Genomic DNA, 22,517 nt, shown 5'->3' on the forward strand with positions numbered 1-22,517 from the left:
AAATATTTTAGTGTACAAAGAAAACTGGTGAACATCTTCAGATGCTAAGACTAGGAAGTGAAATTGGTTAACTCCCCTTGTTGATAGTATTTATGAGTTACTCGACATGTTATGAGCTTTGTTTACCTGAAAGCAGAATTACTCTGGTAGCCTCTGGGCAATTCTAAAATGCAGTTCTAGTGAAGGGTGCAACCAGCAAACATGACAGGTGCCATGTTCCCATTTGAAAGGGAGATGGAGCCTGGCTCCACACATTTTAGAACTGATAAAGTCATCACTATAGCTTAATGTTGAGTTTCCCTTACCACATATAATGGCAATCAGCATTAATTAAGAATTTCTGAAAACAGTAACTAAATAAGTGTAGGATTAAGAAGCAGAACATGGTGTATGTAGCAGAAGTGCTACTTTACAACTTTTGCCCAGTTCTCACCTGTTGTCCCGCAAAAACTCATCATCTGATGCAATTTAGTGAAAGCCTCTAGCAGCTGTAACAGATCTTTCTCAACCCAGTTCTAGATACTAAGTATAGGAACAAGTGCTTGTGAAATAGATGTGTTCACAGGAAAACGACAGTGTTTCTACTGGAGGTCAGTGTCAGATTTCCTCTTGATTCTATCAAAGGAATATGCTCCCATGTAATCAACCTGGCCCTGTTCCCACCGATCCTTCTGTTCTTCTGAGGATACAAAAGGCTGTGCTGCAGCTGGGAGCTCCCCAAGGGACAGATGTGATATGGCTCCTGAGGCATTTTCCACATTAAGGTATGAAAAGATGACTTTGAGACGGTCAAATTGTTGAAGCAGGGGTAAAACATTGTTGGTAAAAATGTCTCACGACAGGTTGAGAAACTCTGGATGTATCATTGTGGGATCAAGGGTATCACTTTTAACCCCTTTTTGTTTTGGGATCATAAGTATAATTCCACAGTTTGATTCATCTCAGGAAATGCACAACTTTGGCATTTGCACCAAACGGGTTAAATGCTGGGATGTAGAAGTATATAGAAATGCTGCTTAGGTTATAAATAAATGCCAGGTGTTTTCTGATATCTGTTTTTGCCCAGCTGCTAAAAATTGTGTTCAGTAAACCCTGGTCCCCACTTGGCTCGGCCACCAGCTAAGGGACACCATTGGCAAGGTCCTGCTTGACCCGTAACAACAGTGCATTAAATACCAACACTGTGGATGACTTTATGTCAGGTCTGTTCATGCAAGGCCTTTTGTATCATGCTAAATCAACAGGTTGTTTCAGGAGAGATATGGATGGTCATTGTGCTGTTTGAAAGGATGTGTGTCCCCTAGAAAAGCCATGTTTTAATCCTAACCCTGTTTTGTAAAGGCAGCCATATGTTTGAAACTGTAATTAGATCATCTCCCTGGAGATGCGATTTAATCAAGAGTGGTTGTTAAACTGGATTAGATAGAATTGTGTCTCCACCCATCTGGGTGGGTCTTGATTCGTTTTTAAAGTCCTATAAAAGAGGAAACATTTTGGAAGATGGGAGATTCAGAGAGAGCAGTGCAGAATGAAATAGCCACGAGAAGCAGAGTCCACCAGCCAATGACTTTGGGAGCTAAAGAAGGAAAAATGCCTCCTGGGGAGCTTCATGAAACAGGAAACCAAGAGAAGAAGCTAGCAGATGACACCATGTTTGCCATGTGCCTTTCCAGATGAGAGAGGAACCCTGACTGTGTTTGCTATGCACCTTCTCACTTGAGAAAGAAACCCTGAACTTCATCGACCTCCTTGAACCAAGGTATCTTTCTCTGGATGCCTTAGATTGGAAATTTCTATAAACTTGCTTTAATTGGGACATTTTCTCAGCCTTAGAACTGTAAACTAGCAGCTTATTAAATTCTCCTTTTTAAAAGGCATTCTGTTTCTAGTATATTGCATTCCAGCAGCTACAAACTACAACAGTTATTAAGCAGAGAAGTGGCATGATCAGACTTGTTTTTCAAAAAGATGCAGTATTAAGGATAGAACGGAGAGAGGTGAGACAATTGGTAGGGAGAACTGAAGGATGTTAGCAATATTCCAGGCAGAAAATGATAAGGGCATAAATAAATCTTTACTATGGAGAAGAGAAGGAGTCATGGAATAATAGTCCTATGTGTGTCCTTGTTCAGAGCCTTGTTACTGTCCAGGCTTCACTGTCTGTGATAATTTCAATCTAGTTCTTTGTATGAGACCATTGTCTCATTTCCATGTTATGTAGCTTAACTTCTTCTCTTTGTGTATTTGCCAAACACAATAGAACAAAAATAAATATTTGTTACTGAAAGGGGGGAAAAGATGTTCTATGTTCAACTAATAGATACCCTACAGCATTAAACAGAAATGAGCTCCTGAATGCAATGGCCTCAGAAGAGTCTCAGGAATTGTCAAGAACCACTCTTATTGTGCTTTGGCTGTCCATCAGCTATGCCTAGCCACCAGACCACAGCCACAAAAGGGAACTGAGAATCTGATGAGGAGGTGTACAGATTCACTGTCCCCGACCCTGGTATCTCCAGGAATGTGCTTATTTGGGTCAGTATTTCACTTCCCATGGCACTGGAAGGCTTTCACCAAGATAACCCTTGACTGCTCACTCATGATTCTGAGCAAGGGGTGTGGCTTCTTCTCCATAATTCTTGCTTACTTGAATCAGAAATTGGCTCCCTCCAGACTCAACTTAATCATGGTCAGGGAGTATTCCTTCCATACCTACTGCTGAAACCCGTGCCATGATGGCTGATGATGCCCTGGGTTGTTAAAGGATGGTTGGTCCATAGAGTGTGGGTCAGAAGGGAGGTGAACAATGATGAAATGCCTTTAAGCTACAATGCTTCTGGAGAATCTAAAGGCAGTATGATAGCTGTTTGAGTACTGGGAATCCACCTCTAACAGCTCTAACAGCAACCAGAATGACAGCCGAAGTGTATGCCCAAACTGAGCAATGTATGCTTTCCGTTTGAATGTGTGATATGAGAGGGCGGAATCTCAGAGACAAATGAAAACATCAGTTTCCAGTAAAGCGTCCCTCTCATCTGTTATGTGTGTAAAAGCAGATCTTTTACATGACACATGCGCCCTTTTTTCCTCCATGTTGTAGACACATGTAGTTCTTCACTATTTTTTTATTAATGTAAATATATCTTGAAGGAACATCTTATACCAGTGTATCATGTTTTGGCTTTAGAGCTGTATAGTGTTTCACAATGAGACATTTAGCAAGGAACGTAGTGATATATATTTACATTGCTGCTAATTTGATATTAGCAAACTATTGCAAAAAGGATGTAATATTTGTACCTCTTTATTTGCGGGCATGCTCATTTCCAATAAACTTCACAGAGTTGGCTTTCAGGTGCTTCAGTCTCTGATAATCTGACAATTGAAATGTGGTATTTTAGGTAGTCTTTTTAATTTGGATTTCTCTTATTATTAGTGAGACTGAACACTATTTTATAGGCTGAGAGCCATTAAACATTTGATTCCTTACTCATATCCTTTGCTAATTTTATAGAAGTTTGTGACCTCTACTGCAAATACATTGCACAGTTTTTTTCATTCATCTTTTGATTTTGTATACTGTGCTTTATCTCCTACAGATATTTTTAATCTTCTTGTTTTTAGATTATTGACGTATTATAGCTTCTATATTTTGTATTATCCTTTCAAAGACTTTTCAACTTGACGATATTTTCTTAAAGTCCCCATTTTTTTCACCCACTCCTTTTATGAGTCTTTTTTCCTTTTAAATATTTCATCTAACTGAAATTTATTTATTTTCTTGCACACTATGAGATATGAATTCAATCTGTCTTTTCCAGGTAGCTATGTAGTTTTACCAACATGATTTATTGAATCTATTTTCCTCACTGATTTTAAATACAACTTCTATGTATGCTAAATACTCTAGTGTATTTCTACTCATCTGTCCATGTGTCAATGATACATTGTTTTGTTATTAAGCTTTAGAATAAGTTTCAGTATCTGGTTGAGTTTATTCCTACTGATTTAATTTTCAGAATTTTCAGCTTTATTCTTGAATTTTGACTTTTCCATGTGGACTTTAAAATTGTTTTTTTCTAGTTCCAAAGAGTAAATATGATTCAAATATATGTATGTTTGTGTGTATAGTATTATCTTGTATATAAGTTTGCATATAATATTGCATTTTAATGTATATACGTACTATACTTTGGAACATACTAAGTATTTGGAACACATTCAACATGTAGAGAAATTTAGAGAGAACCAGCTATATAATGCTGAGTCCACTCAAATTTACACTACAATTTTCTATTTATTAAACTCACTTTCAGTTCTCTCATCTTTTCATCATTATTTTCAGCCTAAATTTGCTTTTATATGTAAGATATGTAACATATAAGATACATATAAAACATGATCAATTTGCCAATCTCATTTTATATTGTGTGTTTAGTCCAGTAACATGTAAAATTTCTGCAGATATGATTGGGTTTAATTGTACCATTTTATCTTTTTCTTCTCTTTGTCCCTCAGATTTTTCTTTCAGTTTTTATCCTTGCCTAGTTTCTTTTGTATTAATTGAATCTTGTCTTCAGAATTTAATTTTAAACTGTTGGTTTTTTAGCTATATATATTTGCATTAGTTTTTTAGTAGTTGGTATAAGCATCAATATATGTCAACTTTTCAAACTTTATTTGAATTTAATGTTGAATCACTTCAAATTAACTAGAGAAATCATGTAAGCATGCTTGGCCATTTATCCCTCTCCCAATTTTTTGTGCTGGATTTGTCATATATATTATATTTAAATAAGCAAAATACTCACATTGAAATATTATTATTTTAATAGTCATACATTTTAAAGAAATTTAGAGGAATACTAACATTTTATATTTATCCAATTCTTCTTTCCTGAAGTTAGATGTTGCTTCTTTTCAGCCACAAGAACTTCCTTTAGGATTTCTTGTGGTATAACCTTGTTGATGACCGATTTTCTTTATCTGAAGATTTATTTACCTTACCTTTATTTTTTTTTTTTTAATGCATTTTTATTTTTATTTTTTGGCATGGGCAGTCTCCAGGAATTGAACCTGGGTCCCCGGCATGGCAGGCAACAATTCTGCCACTGAGCTACCGTTGCACCACCCTCTCTTTTAATGCTCATATACCATATAGCTCACCCAGAATATACAGTCAATAGCTAGCAGTATCATATAGTTATGCATTCATCACCACAATCAATTTTAGAACATTTTCATTACTTCAAAACAATAAAAATAAAAATGAATGAACACTAAAACATCCCCTACCCCTTTTTCCCTACTTGTATTGTTGAAGGATATTTTCACTGGATATAAAATTCTGGATTGAGAATTTGTGTTTTTTTCTTTATTCACTTTAAAGATGCTGTTGCACTCATCCCTGGCCTCCTCTACATGCCACATGTCATTTCTCTCCCTCCAAAATTTTCTCTGTATATAGTTTTGAAATCAGTTTGAATCTAATGTACATAGATATAGTTTTCTTTTTATTATTTCTGCGTTGTGTTCACTGAAATTTTTAAGTTTGTAAATTTATGTAATTTCCGCTTTTATAGATTTTCTGATATTTTTCTGCCCCATTTTCTTTCTTCTTTTGCCAAGACTCCAATTGCAAGAATGTTGACATTTTTATATTGTCTCACGGTTCAATAAGATATATTATTTGTATTCAATACTTCATCTGTTTCTTTTTGTTCTTCAAGGTGTATAATTTCTATTAATCATTCATGAAATTCTCTGACCACTTCTTCTTTCATTACCATTCTGATATTAACCCAATGCAGTTTTCTTTTATGTTTTATTTTAAATATTAGATTTTTTCTGTTCTGAATTTTGATTTGATTTTTCTATATCATATCTATTTTGCTGTTGATATTTCTTACCTAATCATTTATAATGTGAATACTCTCTTTTCCAGCCTTGAAAAGAGTTATAATGGTTGCCTACTTATTAGATAATTACAATACCTGGATATTCATAAAGTTTGTCTCTGTTAATTATCATTTTGTTCATTAAGAAGAGACCATTTTTTTCCTGGATTTTTGTGGGGAGTATTTTTGGGGTTGTTTCTTGGTAATTGTGAATAATTAGAAGACCCTGGATTCTGTCATGCTCCCTCAAATAGTTTTGTTTCAATGTTTGTTTTTTTAGTAGATATTTAACTACCTGAAATTAAACTGAAGACGGATAGCAGGTAAAATTATTAATTCATTTCTTTTTATTTTATCTGGGCAGATTGAGGTGTGTCCTGCTCATGTATATTTTTGGGAAACAACCAGATATTTCAGAGCAGAATGTAGGGCTCAACTCTTACTCTTTGTTTTCTGAGAATTACTCTTCATTTCCTACATCAGTGTTTACTTCAAATCTTGTTTGTTCAAGTCAGTAAGACTACACTTTTTTTTATCATAATTTTAATCACTCATCATAGCATTGATAGTGCCTACCCCTTAGGCTAAATGACACAAAAAGTAATAAAATCTTATCCTTTGCCATTCCCTTTTCACAAGTGCAGTTCCCTTCTAATATTTTTCTGATTTTGTTCATTTGTGAACTAGAGATCCATGTAAGGTAACATGAAATTCAGCAATATAAAAACACTAAGTATTACCTTGTCACTTTAGGATTCTGTAATTCATGAGCTCAATGTCTATTCCAAAAACCGAAGAGTTATTTTGAGATTAAATTATGACAAAGGCCAAAAGTTAAATTGTGTGCATCCTAAGAATATGGCTTAGGTATCAGCAATATGCTTAATTGATTTAGGACTATATTACTTTTAATTTTATAAAGATTATTCATCAATTATCAGCTTGTCTTCAGGTTTGATGTTGGAATATTTATGCTGTTCTAAAGCAAGTAAACATAACTTTCTGGCATTGTCATAAATCTGATATTCTTCATGGCTTTTCTCAAATACTATTTTCCACAAATCATATTGATTACTTTTATGCACTTGTATGACTTGAAGATATAAATAAATTTAACTTAAATAGATAAGTAAACATTACCTGATATGAAAAGGATCAGGAAAATATGTTTCCTAATGAGCATAAAGATCAATTAATTAAATCCAATCCAGTACTGACCAAAATGTTTCAAGTCAAACATATTCAAACAGTTATTAAAACTGTATACATATGTTCAAGGAATTAAATAAAGATATATAGACTCAAATAGAAGTTCTAGAGATGAGAACTACAATGTCTGAGATGAAAAGTACAATAGATGGGATTAAAAACAGAAGCAACAGCAATAGAATAAGTGACAATAGAAGCAAAAATGAGACACAAGATGAAAAAATGAATTTTTAAAATGAATGGAATCCCGCAACCCTGTTATTTGGCATATACATGGCAAAACTGAAAGCAGGGACGAGAATGCACATCTGGACACTGGTGTTTATGGTGATATTATTCATGATTTGCAATGGATGGAGGTGGCCTAAGGGTACCTTGACAGATGAAGGAAAGGGGTAGCTGTGGTGAATACATGCAGTGAAATACTGAGTGGCTGCAAGAAGGAACGAAATTGTGAGGCACACAACAAGGTGAATGATCCTTGAGGACGTTATGTCGAGAAAAATAAGCCAGAAACAAAAGGACAAATATTGTAAGGTCCCATTATCATAAACTGACTATAATGAGCAAATGCTGAGAATTCAAGGGCATAGGTTTTCAGGGGGATAGAAAGTGGCAGAGAATGGGCAATGGATGATTAAGGAATATAGTATGCTCAATGAGGCTTCTTGTAAAGGTTCCTAGATTGTAAACTTTTACAACAGTCACATGGTTTTTAACTGTTATTTCTAAATTCTGAGGTGATGAGCTCTTTGTGTATAGCCTGGTGGTTCCTTGGAACTTTGGGTATCTGTATGGCATCTGGGACTCAGAGTTCTGCTGCTCTGAAAGTCAGCATTACCACATATAGCCACTGTGAAAGAAGTCGAAAAAGAGATTAGACTTCAATTAGAGATATGAATGAAGTGGATCTCGCTAGGATTAAGGTAAATCACAATACAGGGTAAAGGATGATATTATTTGTATTTTAAAGCTGCAACTTCTATGTGAGACCAAAAGAAGAGATGTCTATTTTGTCCAAAATGTAAATTTTCTGTAGTACACTATCTAATTTAACCTACATGATCAGTTTATTTTAACAATATAATTATGTTGAACCTAGACTAGGGAATGAGATTCTGTTATTCTGTATAGGTTAATTTAATACTGTAATACATCCCAGAGTATTTTGGGTAGAAAATAAAAATTACAAAAAGCCCCCCTTGAGGGACAGAGGAAAATGTGGAAATATTAAACTTCCCCACCTTAGGAATTTCTGATATTCTCATAAGCACTAGGGACTCTCTATTTAATAAGTCAGGGACTTGATCTTGAGGTTTGCCCTTATGAAAATTTATTTCTGCAAAGGAGAAGCCAAGCCTACTTATAACTATACCTGAGAGTCACCCTCAGTGAACCTCCTTTGTTGCTCAGAGGTGGTCTCCCTCAGCCAACTCTGCAAATAAACTCACTTCCCTTCCCCTATCTGGGACATGACTCCCAAGGGTGTATGTCTCCCTGGAGATGTGGGACATAAATTCCATGGATGAGCCTGGCTCTGGCATCGTGTGAATAAGAATGACATCTTGACCATAAGGGGGAAGATAAATGAAACAAAACAATGTTTCAGTGGTGGGGAGATCCCAAACAGAATTGAAAGTTTATTCTGGAGATTATTTTTATGTATTATACAGATATCCCTTTTTAGTTTCTAGTGTATTTGAAAGGCTAGAAGGAAATACCTGAAACTGTTGAATTGTAGTCCAGAACACTAGATTCTTAATGATGATTGTATAAACTATACAGCTTTTATGGTGTGACCATGTGATTGTGAAAACCTTGTAACTGACACTGCCTTTATCTAGTCGAAAAAGAGATTAGACTTCAATTAGAGATATGAATGAAGTGGATCTCGCTAGGATTAAGGTAAATCACAATACAGGGTAAAGGATGATATTATTTGTATTTTAAAGCTGCAACTTCTATGTGAGACCAAAAGAAGAGATGTCTATTTTGTCCAAAATGTAAATTTTGGCAGATGATAATAAAATAAAGACAAAAAGCAAGTAAATAAATAAATAATAGGGGGATAAAGAGCATGGAATATTTTGCTTTCTCTTTTATTTCTATTTTTATTCTTGGAGTAATGAAAATGTTCTAAAATTGATTGTGGTGATGAAGGCACAACTACATGACGATACTGTGAACCAGTGATTGTATAGTTTGGATGGATTATTTGGTGTGTGAATGTATCTCAATAAAATTGCATCAAAAATTAATAGAAAATCAGTTAGTTATGGAATAACTTCAAGTGGCCTAATATATGTATAATAGGAACTTATGAAAGAAAGAGGAGAGGGATGTGATGAAATAATGGCTTGGATATTTACAAACTAATGTTAGTTTTATTATATTATGTTGTCTTTATTTATAACATTCCATTCTGTTCTGTAAACATTATCTCCACATTTAAAAACTATTAATTCTATAGTGAAATATATTTAATGCTCACCAATTACATTTTTGCCATTTTCCCCCATTATTCTTTTCCTCAGCAGAAATGCATCTTCTGGTGAATTATTAAATGAGGGCTTAATGTAACAATTTTCTGTTTTGTGCATTTAAAAAATGTTTATCTGTTGCCCTTACGTTGGAATGACTATACATAAAATTCTTGAGTCAGATTTTTCTTCCTTGAGACTTTGTAATTGTTCAACTATCCCCTGAATATGGCTGTGGAGAAGTCTGAGGTCAATGTTGTTTTTTAAGTGACATGATCTTTATCTGGCTGTCCAAAAGTGACTTTCATTCAAACGATGGCCAGTAAATTGAATGCAAGATGTTATTTGTGCTGACCATTTAATGTCATGTTTTCCTAGGACAAAGAATATCTTTCAGTCTGTATACTAAGGCATCATTTGTTTCTGGAAAGTTTTCTTGCACAATATCTTTGAAGATAGATTCTTTTCTATTTTTTTGTTTGTTTTAGTTACCAAATTTCTGCATTTTTTCACCTGTTTTGCCTGTGTATTATTTTCTCATAACCCTCATAAAAGCAATTATTTATATTCATTTTTTATTTATATTTTTCAATTTATATATTTAAATTTGTACATTTCACTCATATTTTTCCTTGCCTTTCTTATCTTTGTCCTTTATAACTCTTACAATGTGTTTAACAAGGTGCTATTATGATAACGGCACACTATTATCATAAAAATTTTGCTTTCATTTCTGTGATTTCTCTTGTCTTTCCTTTTGTTTCCAAGGCTCTTTCTAGTTACACCTCATCTTATTCTAATCTTAAAGTCTTGCCCTTAGTTCATGCATCTTTGCTTATATCCTCTCCTTTTATTTATTGTTTCATTGAATTTTAAAATTCATGGTGAAATACTTGTTTATGACTTTTTTGTTCTGTTTTTTTTTTTTTTTTTTTTTTTAGTAGTAAGTGTGTTTCATTTGCCTTTTATTTTGCTTATGCTTTTCATAGCCCTAAACCACAGGTTTTGCAATATGATATTGTGATTTTCTGAGTATCCTACCTAAGAGAATGTGAAGAATGCCCTTCTGGACTATGACCAAAGGCAAGTGTGATATCAGGTAAACACATATCTTTAAACCTTTAAATAGCCATGGTCATGTTTTACAATTGTTTCTTCAATGAGCAAGGAAGGCACGCTGGTTTGTATCTGTTGTGTACCCCAGAAAACCCAAGTTTTTTATCCTCATTAAATATTGCTGGGTGGGGGCTTTTCCATTATCCATGGAGATGTGGCCCACCCAGTTGTGGGTTTTAACTTTTGATTAGATGGTTTCTATGGAGATGTGCCTTCATCCATTCAATGAATTCCCCCTTTTAAAAAGCCATTCCATTTCAAGTATAGCATGTTCTGGAAGCCTACAAACTAAAACAGAAGGTATGGGAAAGTTATATACCTAGGCCTGAGCTCATGTGGAGAAAGATTCAGATTGCCTGCTGCCACTTAAACGTTGAAGGACATCACAAGAGCAAAAAGCATCTGAGTATTAAAATTTATGTAAAGGCCCTAGGCAAAGAATGCATTCTTCTTTATCTTCTGTTGCTTTATCTTCCTAGGTTTTCTTAAGACAGGGATTCAAGGCCACTTTCATTATTACAGAAATCACTTTACCTGAGGAAATGGATTGCTGAATGTGTCATACGCGGCAATCAAAATGGAAGGTTTGTTTACACATGCATGTGTGAGTGCATGGAGGCTGATCCCTTGTACTAGGCCTTGGGGGATAGCATGATAGACTCTAAAGAATATGGTGATTGATAAGATGTGGATGGCTGACAGAAGACTTGGAAATAATGTCTAGATTTCTTGTTTGAACAGCTGAGTGGATAGTTACATCTTTCAGTGAAGTTTACAGTAGTGGTGAGTTTGGGAATACAAAAAAATAAAAATGAGTACAGCTCTGGACAAGCTAAGTTTCAGGTGTCTGAGGGATAGCAAGGTGATGTCCAATAGGCAGTAGGATATATGGTCTGGTGCTCAGGAGGGAAGTCTGAGCTGGAAAAGAGATTTGGAAGTCATCAGCATTTATGTCAAGGGCCTGTCAAGTGGAAATTCAAGTGAAGGCCCCACAATTCATTTTATATCCAACAGACCAAATAAAATATCAGTAAATTCCTTGTGCAACCATTGCATTTCTCTCTGAGGAATGGCATTTCTAGAGTGGGAAACATTAGGGTTTTAAAACTCATTGTAGTCCCCTGTGAGGTGTAGTTTTTGATAAGTGGTAATTCTATCTCTGTCCCTGTGCCTTAAAATCTATATTGAACCAAGTAAAGTCATAAAGGAGATAACAAGAGGAAAACAGTGTACAGTAGTTTGTTAATAAAACCAGCATGGGCATTTCATCCTGTTCTCTATAATAATTGATATAATCTTTAAGGAAAAGGAGGATTGTAAGGAGTGGAAGACTGTTTAACTTGTACATGTGTGTGTGTGTTTTATTATGGTAAAATACACGTGACATAACATTTACTATAACAACCATTTTAAAGTGAACAATTCAGTGGCTTTAAGTACCTTCACAATCTATTGTGTTACCATCAACACTATGAGGAGAGGCAGCTTAAAGCTATTGGGCTTCCAAAGTTCTGGAAGTAGATAGTGGTGTCTGTGTTTTTTAGGTGAAGGTTTGTCTTGGAAAGGAACAGGTATAGTAGGAAGAAAATAGAAATCAAAGAGACTTGGGGTCTAGTCCTGCTTTTCCAAGTGTGGAATCTTATCCTTTTTGTGAGACATCTCTAGAGGCTTAATTTCATCATTGGTAAAGTAATAGTGACAATAGCAGTATCAAAAGTTTTGGGTTGTTGTGATTTTATATCAAATAATATATATGCTATTTACAACGGTGCATGTCAAAACAGATACTTGAAATGTGTCTATTTCCACCTACTGGTCTCTGCCCCTGAAGCCTAAAGGGGAGTCAGAGCGTGTTGGACACTGCCTCTCAAGCAGCTATCCCCTGGCAGTGTCTGCCGCTGGAGACAGGACCATGGGGAGCTGGGCATCTCACCAGGGGAGTGAAACTGTTGAATGACAGAAAGCAGTCAAATGAATGACAAAGGAAGACAGTGCTCTAATGGCAGAGAAGCAAGTTTATTTTTAACAAAGGGTGTTTTGTAAATAGAATTACAAATGTAATAAAAGGATGTAGGAGGACCTAGAAGACATCCACAGCATTTAGGGAGAAGCTGATGAAGACTCAGTGTGGTAATGAGTCTGGTTGAAGAGTTAAAGGAGGAATCAAGCATCATATCCAGGAATTAAGAGAAAGAGAGATGAGCATAAGAGAGAGGGAAAGATTGATTTAGTTAGGCATTTCTTTTTCAGGGAAAGGTGCAAGTCATGTTTTAAATATCCTTTACTGGATTACATCAGAGTTGCATTGAAATTTAGAAATTCAGTTAAACAGTGCTAGTAGAAAAGTTCAAGAATGGGACAGAAGGAAAGAGAAATATTTTAAATAGCAAAGATTGATCCTATCTGATGTATCACCCGAGGAGGGTATGCCCAAGAGTGACCAATAGATCGGGACATGGGCCTGTGATGCCTTCACTGGGTCTCAGTTTGTGTTTCTCACTGTTGAAGGTCATTCTTGAGTTAAAACCATGGGGTGGGGGGAGGGCTTTTTGGGATGAGGGGTGAGGGCACTTCTCTAGTGTGTGGAATTGAGGGTCATTGCTGCATCCCCTATGGCCTGTCCTTGTCCTGAAGGCTTATTCTTTGGATACTGTTGACTTCCTCTCAAGTTATAATGGACTCTCCAATGAGAACACGTCTCTGCTTCTTCCTGAGAATCCTCACTTCCTTCCTGTGGTGATTAGGCACATGTGTCAATTTGGCCAGCTGATGGTGCCCAGTTGCTGGCCAAGCAATCACTGGCCTAACTGTTACTGTAAGGACATTTCGTGGATTTAAATCATCAGTAAATTGATTGTATTTATGGCTGATGACATCTACAGTCAACTAAGGAGAGTGTGTTCATCAAGGAGAGACATTTAATCCAACGAGAGGAAGGTTTTAAAAGGAGAAGTGATGACTTCAGAAGCCAGAAGAGACAATTTTCACCTTGACTTCAGCTGGCTCTCCTGGGGAATTCATCGAAAATCTTCTTCGACGTTCCCAGATTGCAACCTACCCTATGGGATTGGACTTGTTCATCTCCACAGTTGCATGAGACAGTTTTATAAAATCTCATAATATTTACAGGTATCTCCTTGTCATATACAGATACCTCCTAAGTACACCTCCTGAATAACCCAAATTTCCTCACACCTATCTCTGAATTCTTGGTGCAATGAGAATTCTATGGTAGCTTGCTGGGTGGTCCTTCCATATTCTACCTGCTCTGTGATAAATGCCAGGGCTGTCCCTTTGCTTCCCCTGGGCTGTCTTTTACCATATATGCCCACATGGATATTATTTCAATACTAGAGATTTGATATTAGCACAGCACCTTCATTATAAGTGTGATAGAAATACGTGGACTCTGATGTGTTTTATAACTCATAATATTTCACATCCTTTCTATGAGAAAATGTATCCTATCCCAGAATCAACTCTTGTACATCAGTGGCAGGGTCCACTTGTAAAGGCCCTCTGCATCCCAGACAGACTCCAGTTTAGTCACTTTGCCCTAATGCTTATAAAAAAACATGTTCAAGGACCTCAAATGAAATGGGTCACTGCAAATGATGATGGGAGAGGAGTCTTTGCTTTGAATAAAGTGAAGTCAGAAAGACTTTGATCTCTAACGGTAGAAAAACAGTGCTTGTTTGGCATATGGTATGTGGTTAGAAGATGCTGAATGACTTTTTCTGGTTGGTTTAAGATAGTGGAGTACACAGGAGGGTCATTAGTGGACTGAAGTGGGAAACTCCCAAGGCAAAGAAACCACATTCTTGCTGCAGATTATTATATTTACGTCTAAGTTACCATTACATGCCATTATTTTATGTACTACATAGGAAGAAAAAGCATTCATATCCTGACAATGCTTTCCTACTTAGAAATGTTATTTTAGATGGATTTAGATAAAGATTTTAAATATATGTCTCACTGCTCTGCTTCTGTAACTTTCAGAATGCACAGTATCTTTTCATTTCAGTGAACATGATCAGTCATAGTGCATTCTTTTTGAGAATATTTTAGTTGGCAATTAAACTCAATACATCTAATGCCAATAATGCACATAACACAATCAAAGTGACAATACCATCAGCGGCTATGTGTAAACTTGCATATATGAGGCAACAATAACCTACAATAACGGCATAAGAGCCTCCTGACCTCAGCTGGCTGTTGCCTATTGAGGTACTTCACTGACTCTGACATCAGATTTATGAAATTGGTACAGTGTGAAAAAAGTATGCGTCTTAGAAGTTTTGAACCAGAATAGATGAAATACAACAAGCTCACTGCTTTAATCATGATGGCTTCGTAAATTTTTTTTTTTAATTTTTTTATTAATCAAAAAAAAGAAAAGAAATTAACACAACATTTAGAAATCATTCCATTCTACAAATGCACTCAGTAATTCTTAGTATCATCACATAGATGCATGATCATCATTTCTTAGTACATTTGCATCGATTTAGGAAAAGAACTAGCAAAACAGCAGAAAAAGATATAGAATGTTAATATAGGGAAGAGAATTAAAATACTACTACTACTACTAATATATATATATATAAAAAGGAAAAAGAAAAAAACAAAAACAAAAGATACAAACACACAAACAAACAAACAAAAAACCATATTTCAGGTGCAGCTTCATTCAGTGTTCCAACCTAGTTACATTACACTTAGGTATTATTGTGCTGTCCATTTTTGAGTTTTTGTATCTAGTCCTGTTGCACAGTCTGTATCCCTTCAGCTCCAATTACCCATTATCTTACCCTGTTTCTAACTCCTGCTGGTCTCTGTTACCAATGATATATTCCAAGCTGATTCTCGAATGTCGGTTCACATCAGTGGGACCTTACAGTATTTGTCCTTTAGTTTTTGGGCTAGACTCACTCAGCATAATGTTCTCTAGGTCCATCCATGTTATTACATGCTTCATAAGTTTAGTCTGTCTTAAAGCTGCATAATATTCCATCGTAGGTATACGCCACAGTTTGTTTAGCCACTCGTCTATTGATGAACATTTTGGCTGTTTCCATCTCTTTGCAATTGTAGATAATGCTGCTATAAACACTGGTGTGCAAATGTCCGTCTGTGTCTTTGCCCTTAAGTCCTTTGAGTAGATACCTAGCAGTGGTATTGCTGGGTCGTAATCCATTCTGCCATTCTATGTCTTTTGATTGGGAAATTCAGTCCATTAACTTTTAGTATTATTACTGTTTGGATAATATTTTCCTCTACCATTTTGGCTTTTGTATTATATATATCATATCTGATTTTCCTTCTTTCTACACTTTACTCCATACCTCTCTCTTCTGTCTTTTCGTATCTGACTCTAGTGCTCACTTGAGTATTTCTTGCAGAGCTGGTCTCTTGGTCACAAATTCTCTCAGTGACTTTTTGTCTATAAATGTTTTAATTTCTCCTTCATTTTTGAAGGACAATTTTGCTGGATATAGGAGTCTTGGTTGGCAGTTTTTCTCTTTTAGTAATTTAAATATATCATCCCACTGTCTTCTAGCTTCCATGGTTTCTGCTGAGAAATCTACACATAGTCTTATTGGGTTTCCCTTGTATGTGACAGATTGTTTTTCTCTTGCTGCTTTCAAGATCCTCTCTTTCTCTTTGACCTCTGACATTCTAACTAGTAAGTGTCTTGGAGAACGCCTATTTGGGTCTATTCTCTTTGGGGTGCGCTGCACTTCTTGGATCTGTAAATTTAGGTCTTTCATAAGAGTTGGGAAATTTTCAGTGATAATTTCTTCCATTAGTTTTTCTCCTCCTTTTCCCTTCTCTTCTCCTTCTGGGACACCCACAACACGTATATTTGTGCGCTTCATATTGTCATTCAGTTCCCTGATCCCCTGCTCAAGTTTTTCCATTCTTTTCCCTATAGTTTCTGTTTCTTTTTGGAATTCAGATGTTCCATCCTCCAGTTCACTAATTGTAGCTTCTGTCTCTTTAGATCTACCATTGTAGGTATCCATTGTTTTTTCCATTTTTTCTTCTTTGTCCTTCACTCCCATAAGTTCTGTGATTTGTTTTTTCAGATTTTCTATTCCTTCTTTTTGTTCAGCCCATGTCTTCTTCATGTCCTCCCTCAATTTATTGATTTGGTTTTTGAAGACTTCTTCCATTTCTGTTCGTATATTCAGCATTAGTTGTCTCAGCTCCTATATCTCATTTGAACTATTGGTTTGTTCCTTTGACTGGGCCATATCTTCAATTTTCCGAGCGTCATCCATTATTTTCTGCTGGTGTCTGGGCATTTGATCAGATTTCCCTGGGTGTGGGACCCAGCTGGTTGAAAGCTTTTTCTGTGAAATCTCTGGGCTCTGTTTTTCTTTTCCTGCCCAGTAGGTGGCGCTTGTGGCGCTTGTCTGTCTGTACAGCAGTCCGCCTGGGAAACCGCGCGTGAAGGCGGGGGTCGTTGGCCGCCACAGCTTGGGAGAGTGCCGGTCCTAATTGCCCAGCTGGCCTGAAACGCCAAGCGTGACGGGAGGGCCCCGCTATCCAACGTTCCCAGTCAGACCGGGGAGCCACGTGCGTGGAGGGGACCCCAGTCGCCAGCCGCCCCGGCCGGGAAAACGCGCGCCCCTCGGGTAGCTCACCGCAGCAGATTCTCCCTGCCCGTTCAGCTGTTCCAGAATGGGGTACGCTGTCTTTTTGGTCTCTGTCGTGACTCCGGGAGCTGTTTCGTATTGTTTCTGTTTCTTTAGTTGCTTTTCTGGAGGAGGAACTAAGACTCGCGCGTCTTACTAAGCCGCCATCTTCTCCGGAAGTCTGGCTTCGTAAATTTAAGGGTAGCTTTGCTTTAGTCAAGCTATGTGCAGATATGTGAATGAGAATTAATTATGAGAAATCTAATTCTAATATTTTAGAATTCGTCACCATGACAGGAGACTCATTCACCCAAGGGATTTGCTGTCTGGACTGGGTAACAGATACCAAGCTTGCCCTTTCAGGAAAAATATGAAATAGTGAAATTTTGAACATTTAGAGGACCAACTGCTTTCTGATAACTCTGGTAGCTCACACTTGCTTATTTAGTGCATTGTCTGGACCAAGCTTTTTCATGTATTATTTCTATTAAACTTCATGGCAATCTTATGAGTTAAATCTATTGTTAGCCCATATTATCGATGAGGAATTGTGGCACAGGAAGGTAAAGTAACTTGCCTACAGTTCCACAGCTTGTAAATAGCAAAGCTGAATTCAACGTCAAGCAGTCTCACTGCGACGTGCAAGTATTTTCTGCTCAGCTCTGCTGTCTCCTGGCAAGTTAGCTTGGGGCAATGGCCTTTATCTTTATACACCAGGTGTTGGTAAAGGAGGCATTTGTGAGTTAGAAAGTAGCTCCATGACTCTGACACTGGGTCAGAAGCAATAGCCACAACTCTCTCCTGGCTTCATTGTGGAACCAACCAGTCAGTGCAGGTGCATTTGGTGTCTGAATGCTTGTGAGTGGTTACAAAGCACTAGTTTTCTTTCCTTTATACATTTTTTTTCATAGCCATTTTTTTTTTTAGCATTTATGGGCTTTAAAATTATTTTTTGATTACAAATTAATATATTTCATTATTGAAATTTTAGGCATCATAGAAGTATAAAGTATAAACAAAAAAGATTTATCCTTCTCACCGGAACCACTACTCCAAAGGTGTTTATCTTTGATGCGTGGCCTCTATGACACTTTTACATGAATGTACATGTAAGTTTCAATTTTATAAAAATTTTATCAAACTATTCAAATTATTATGAAACTTGTCTTTTTACAGAATAATATGCCATCAAAACAAAAACTCAATTTGATCTTTTCAGTGAAAAGGGGAAATTATTGGCTTATGCATTCCAAGGGAGAATAGAATGATTGAACTATAAGAAGAGAAGCATTGGGGTTGGGCTTCAGTGTTTGCTGGAACCAAGGGCTGGAAATTCCTTCTAGTATCTCAGCTCCTTGTGGACTGTCAGTTTGATTATCTCTCCATTGCAGGGAAAATTATTTCAAAAGAATGGAAGTATGTTTACCAACAATTCCCAGGCGGGACTCTGGAGAGCAACAGGCCCTCTTTCTCATATCCACTTCAAAAATTCATTTCAGCGTCTCAGATGATTTCCACTTGGTTTAGATATCCATCTTTGGATCAATGACCTATATCTAGGGGATGAAGGTATCTACCAAATTAAAACATGGATATGCTTTTAGCTTGCAGTTCCATTTGTACAAATCTATTCTGCAGAAATGCTTATGTGGACATAAAGATGTATGTGCACAGTTGATCATAGGAGCACTATTTCTAATAAAGAAAATATTTTTATAATGATAAAAACAATGGCAGGTACTATAAAATCGCCACCATAAAAGCATTTGTTCCAGTTTATATTACCACCAGTGGTGAATTTTGATGACCCTCTCAAAGTTCTTTTAAAAATATTGAACATTATTAATTGGAAGGAAATTCAGTACTTTCAGAAACATGTTACAAATTCACCACTTCAAAATAATCATTAAAATTTCTAGAGTCTTTTTCTACATTACTTGAAGTCATGCGGCATGAAAATACATTAAGTATGATATTAAACCTCAGAAAATTCAGGGATTTTTTTCATCAAGGAAGGAAAAGCAATTTATTCAGAAAGAGATGCCTTAGGTTCTGTGGTAGTTAGATTCAGGTGTCAAGTTGACTACGTGAAGGTGCTTCATTCTATTGCTGTGGACATAAGCCAATGGCATGTTAACCTCATCTGTTGCTCATTACATTTGCAGTCAGCTAAGTGTGCCTGCTGCAATGAATGATGTTTGATTTAATTGGCTGGTGCTTAAATCAGACAGCACAACGTGGCACAACCCAAGCAGCTCAGCATTCCTCATCTCAGCACTCGCAGCAGCCCAGGCCTTTGGAGATGCAGAAAGGAATCACCCGTGGGAAAGTTGTTGGAACCCAGAGGCCTGGAGAGAAGGCCAGCAGAGATCACCCTGTGCCTTCCCATGTAAAAAAGAACCTCAGTTGAAAGTTAGCTGCCTTTTTTCTGAAGAACTAATGAAATAAATCCCCTTTCATTAGAAGCCAAGCCATCTCAGGTGTGTTGCATTCTGGCAGCTAGCAAACTAGAACAGGTTCTTACTTGGGAGACAGAAGACTCATAAGGATCTCTTGAAATATGGCTTCTATGGCTTAGACTATTGAGGGCCAAGTTCAACACTGATTTGGTCTGGCCTCTTGCTCCATTCATCAGCACTTTTACATCAGAATCATCACATGCAGTGAGGACAGTGAAAAGTGGAAGTCAAAATTATGCCAAAGAGAGTTCAACTTTTTCCAAGGAACAGCTAGAGAAGGGATGGGAAGGTGACTGAGATGGCAGTTCCAGGGTGTAAGTAACCTGGGAGGATCTTCTATACCACATTGGGTGGCTCTGGTTGCAAAAGCTGAGGAACTGAGAAGCAGAGAACCGGTGACTATCCAGCTAGTGCAAACAGCCTAACACACCCGTTTCCATACGGAAGCCCTCAGGAGTCCACGAATAAGGAGCTGGGTAACAGGAAATAAGCCAAGCCACCTTCCTTGAACATGCTACCCTCACATATGCAGCCCTGTGACCCACGACTCAGGGCAAACTCTATGCACCTGAACACTGTCACCACCACCCCTCTACCCAGCCCCCGCTCCAAGTGCACCCTGCCCTGACCCCACCTTGTACTACCCACCCCACACACCTCCACATAAGCACAGGCATGCCTGGCCCAGGCCAACCCACGTCCCTTGCACAATCACACAGTCTACCCCCACCCCTCCCGAGACCCACCCACCCTCGCCCAGCCCCTCAACACCCACCTCCCCCTCCCTGCCCCCTGCTGGTGGTTGTTAGTACATAAAGGCTGCAGGTGCTCACTTTTATACACAAAATACACCCACCCCCAGCCCATACAGTCACACAACCCCACCCTGCTCCCCTGTGCTCTGCTCACGTGTACATCAGTTTATGGCTCTCCCAGATCCATGCATACACATGGCTCTTGTCACAACCTGCAGCTCTGGAAAAATGCTGACCAGCACATCTCGGCCATACCTGACCCAGCTCATGCAGGTACCACCCCAGCTGCTGCTCCTGAGCTCTGGGCACAGGCACACCAGGGCCCTGCCCCCTGACCAGTGCATACCAGAGCCCCCTCCCCAGACTTGCACACCTGCACAGCCACATCCTCCCGCCATGTGCCCACACATTCCTGCACTGACTTCTTGACCCCTGCACCCCAACCCCCTGCCGCGCACGCTGTCCCTTGTCCCAATCCCTGGCACAGGAGCGCTGATCCCACACCTGGCAGGTGCTCATATGCGCATCTCTGCTACATAGCCCCCACTCTGAACACATGCACACTTGCTCCAGCCCCCACTGCACATATGCACCCATGCCAGAGCCCCACTTACCCGGCAACACCTCCCCCCACCACAGCCCACAACCCCCGTGACCTGTGTCTGCCCTTACACACTCCCTCATCTACATCTGGGGTCCCCTGGACCACTCCCACAGCACAAGAACACATCATGCCCTACCCACGCCCCCTGTCCTGACCTCTGTGCCACCCACCCTACACCCTGATACCCATATCCTACCTGCACACCACCCCCCATGCATCCACACAGCCCCCTCATCTGCCTCCCACTGCACCCTAAGTCTGTGTCCTCCATGCCATACCCTGCTCCTGTACTTCACAGCCTACCTGAGCTGCACCCCGCCCCCAGGCCCCCACACTACACCTCCACAACCCTGCACCCCACACCCCATGCTCACAGGCACCAGCATAGCATCCCCAAACTGTACCTACACCTGTGCTGCAACCCAGCATGGCACTGTTGTGACCCACCCCGCTCTGCACATCCTGCTCCACACCCACCCCATAAATACAAAGCTTAGTCTACTGAAGGAAATCAACTTCCAAAGTAAACCTATCAAGACATTTACATGCTTCAAAGACAAAAGAATATCACTAAGCATAACAAGATGCAGACAAATATAACCCAGCATAATGACCAAATTAAAACACCAGAGGAGATGCAGACTTCGGAAGAACTAATCAAAGATGTTCATATAACTCTACTAAATAAAAACAATGGGATGGTTAATGACATAAAGGAGATCAAGAATATACTAGAAGAACATAAAGAGGAGTTTGAAAGAAAAAATAGAAAAATAGCAGATATCACAGAAATTAAAGATGCTGTAGACCAAATAAAAAATATACTAGAGACATGCAACAACAGATCTAAAGAGATGGAAGAAAGAATAAATGAACTGGAGGACAGTACGACTGATTTTGAACACCCAAAGCAGCAAATGGCAAAAGGAATGGAAAAATTGTAATTAGGTCTCAGGGGAATGATGGACAAAACAAAATAGACAAATATAAGAACCACTGGTGTCCCAGAAGAAGAAGAGAACATTAATGGACTAGGAAGATTAGCTGGGGATATAATGAGGGAAAATGCCCCAACCCTTATAAAGGACATAAATATGCAAATCAAAGAAGCCAAATAAACTCCAAATAGAATAAATCTAAATAGGCCTTCCCCAAGACACATACTAATCAGTCTGTCAAATGTTGGAGAGAAGCAGAGAATCCTAAAAGCAACAAGAGAAAAACAATCTGCTACGTACTACTAGATACTATAAGAGTGAGTTCAGATAACTCAACTGGCATCTATGGAGGTGAGAAGGCAGTGGTATGATATATTTAAGATCATGAAAGAGAAAGACTTCCTGCCAAGAA

At 38.1% G+C, this 22,517-nt stretch overlaps 1 pseudogene; it reads right to left on the reverse strand.

Moving 5' to 3' along the window:
* Positions 1 to 581: 581 nt before the first annotated feature.
* Positions 582 to 21,082, reverse strand: LOC143653329 (glycogenin-1 pseudogene; annotated as a pseudogene).
* Positions 21,083 to 22,517: the final 1,435 nt, after the last annotated feature.

The sequence above is a fragment of the Tamandua tetradactyla genome, chromosome 13, assembly GCF_023851605.1.
Source record: "Tamandua tetradactyla isolate mTamTet1 chromosome 13, mTamTet1.pri, whole genome shotgun sequence".
NCBI lineage: Eukaryota > Metazoa > Chordata > Mammalia > Pilosa > Myrmecophagidae > Tamandua > Tamandua tetradactyla.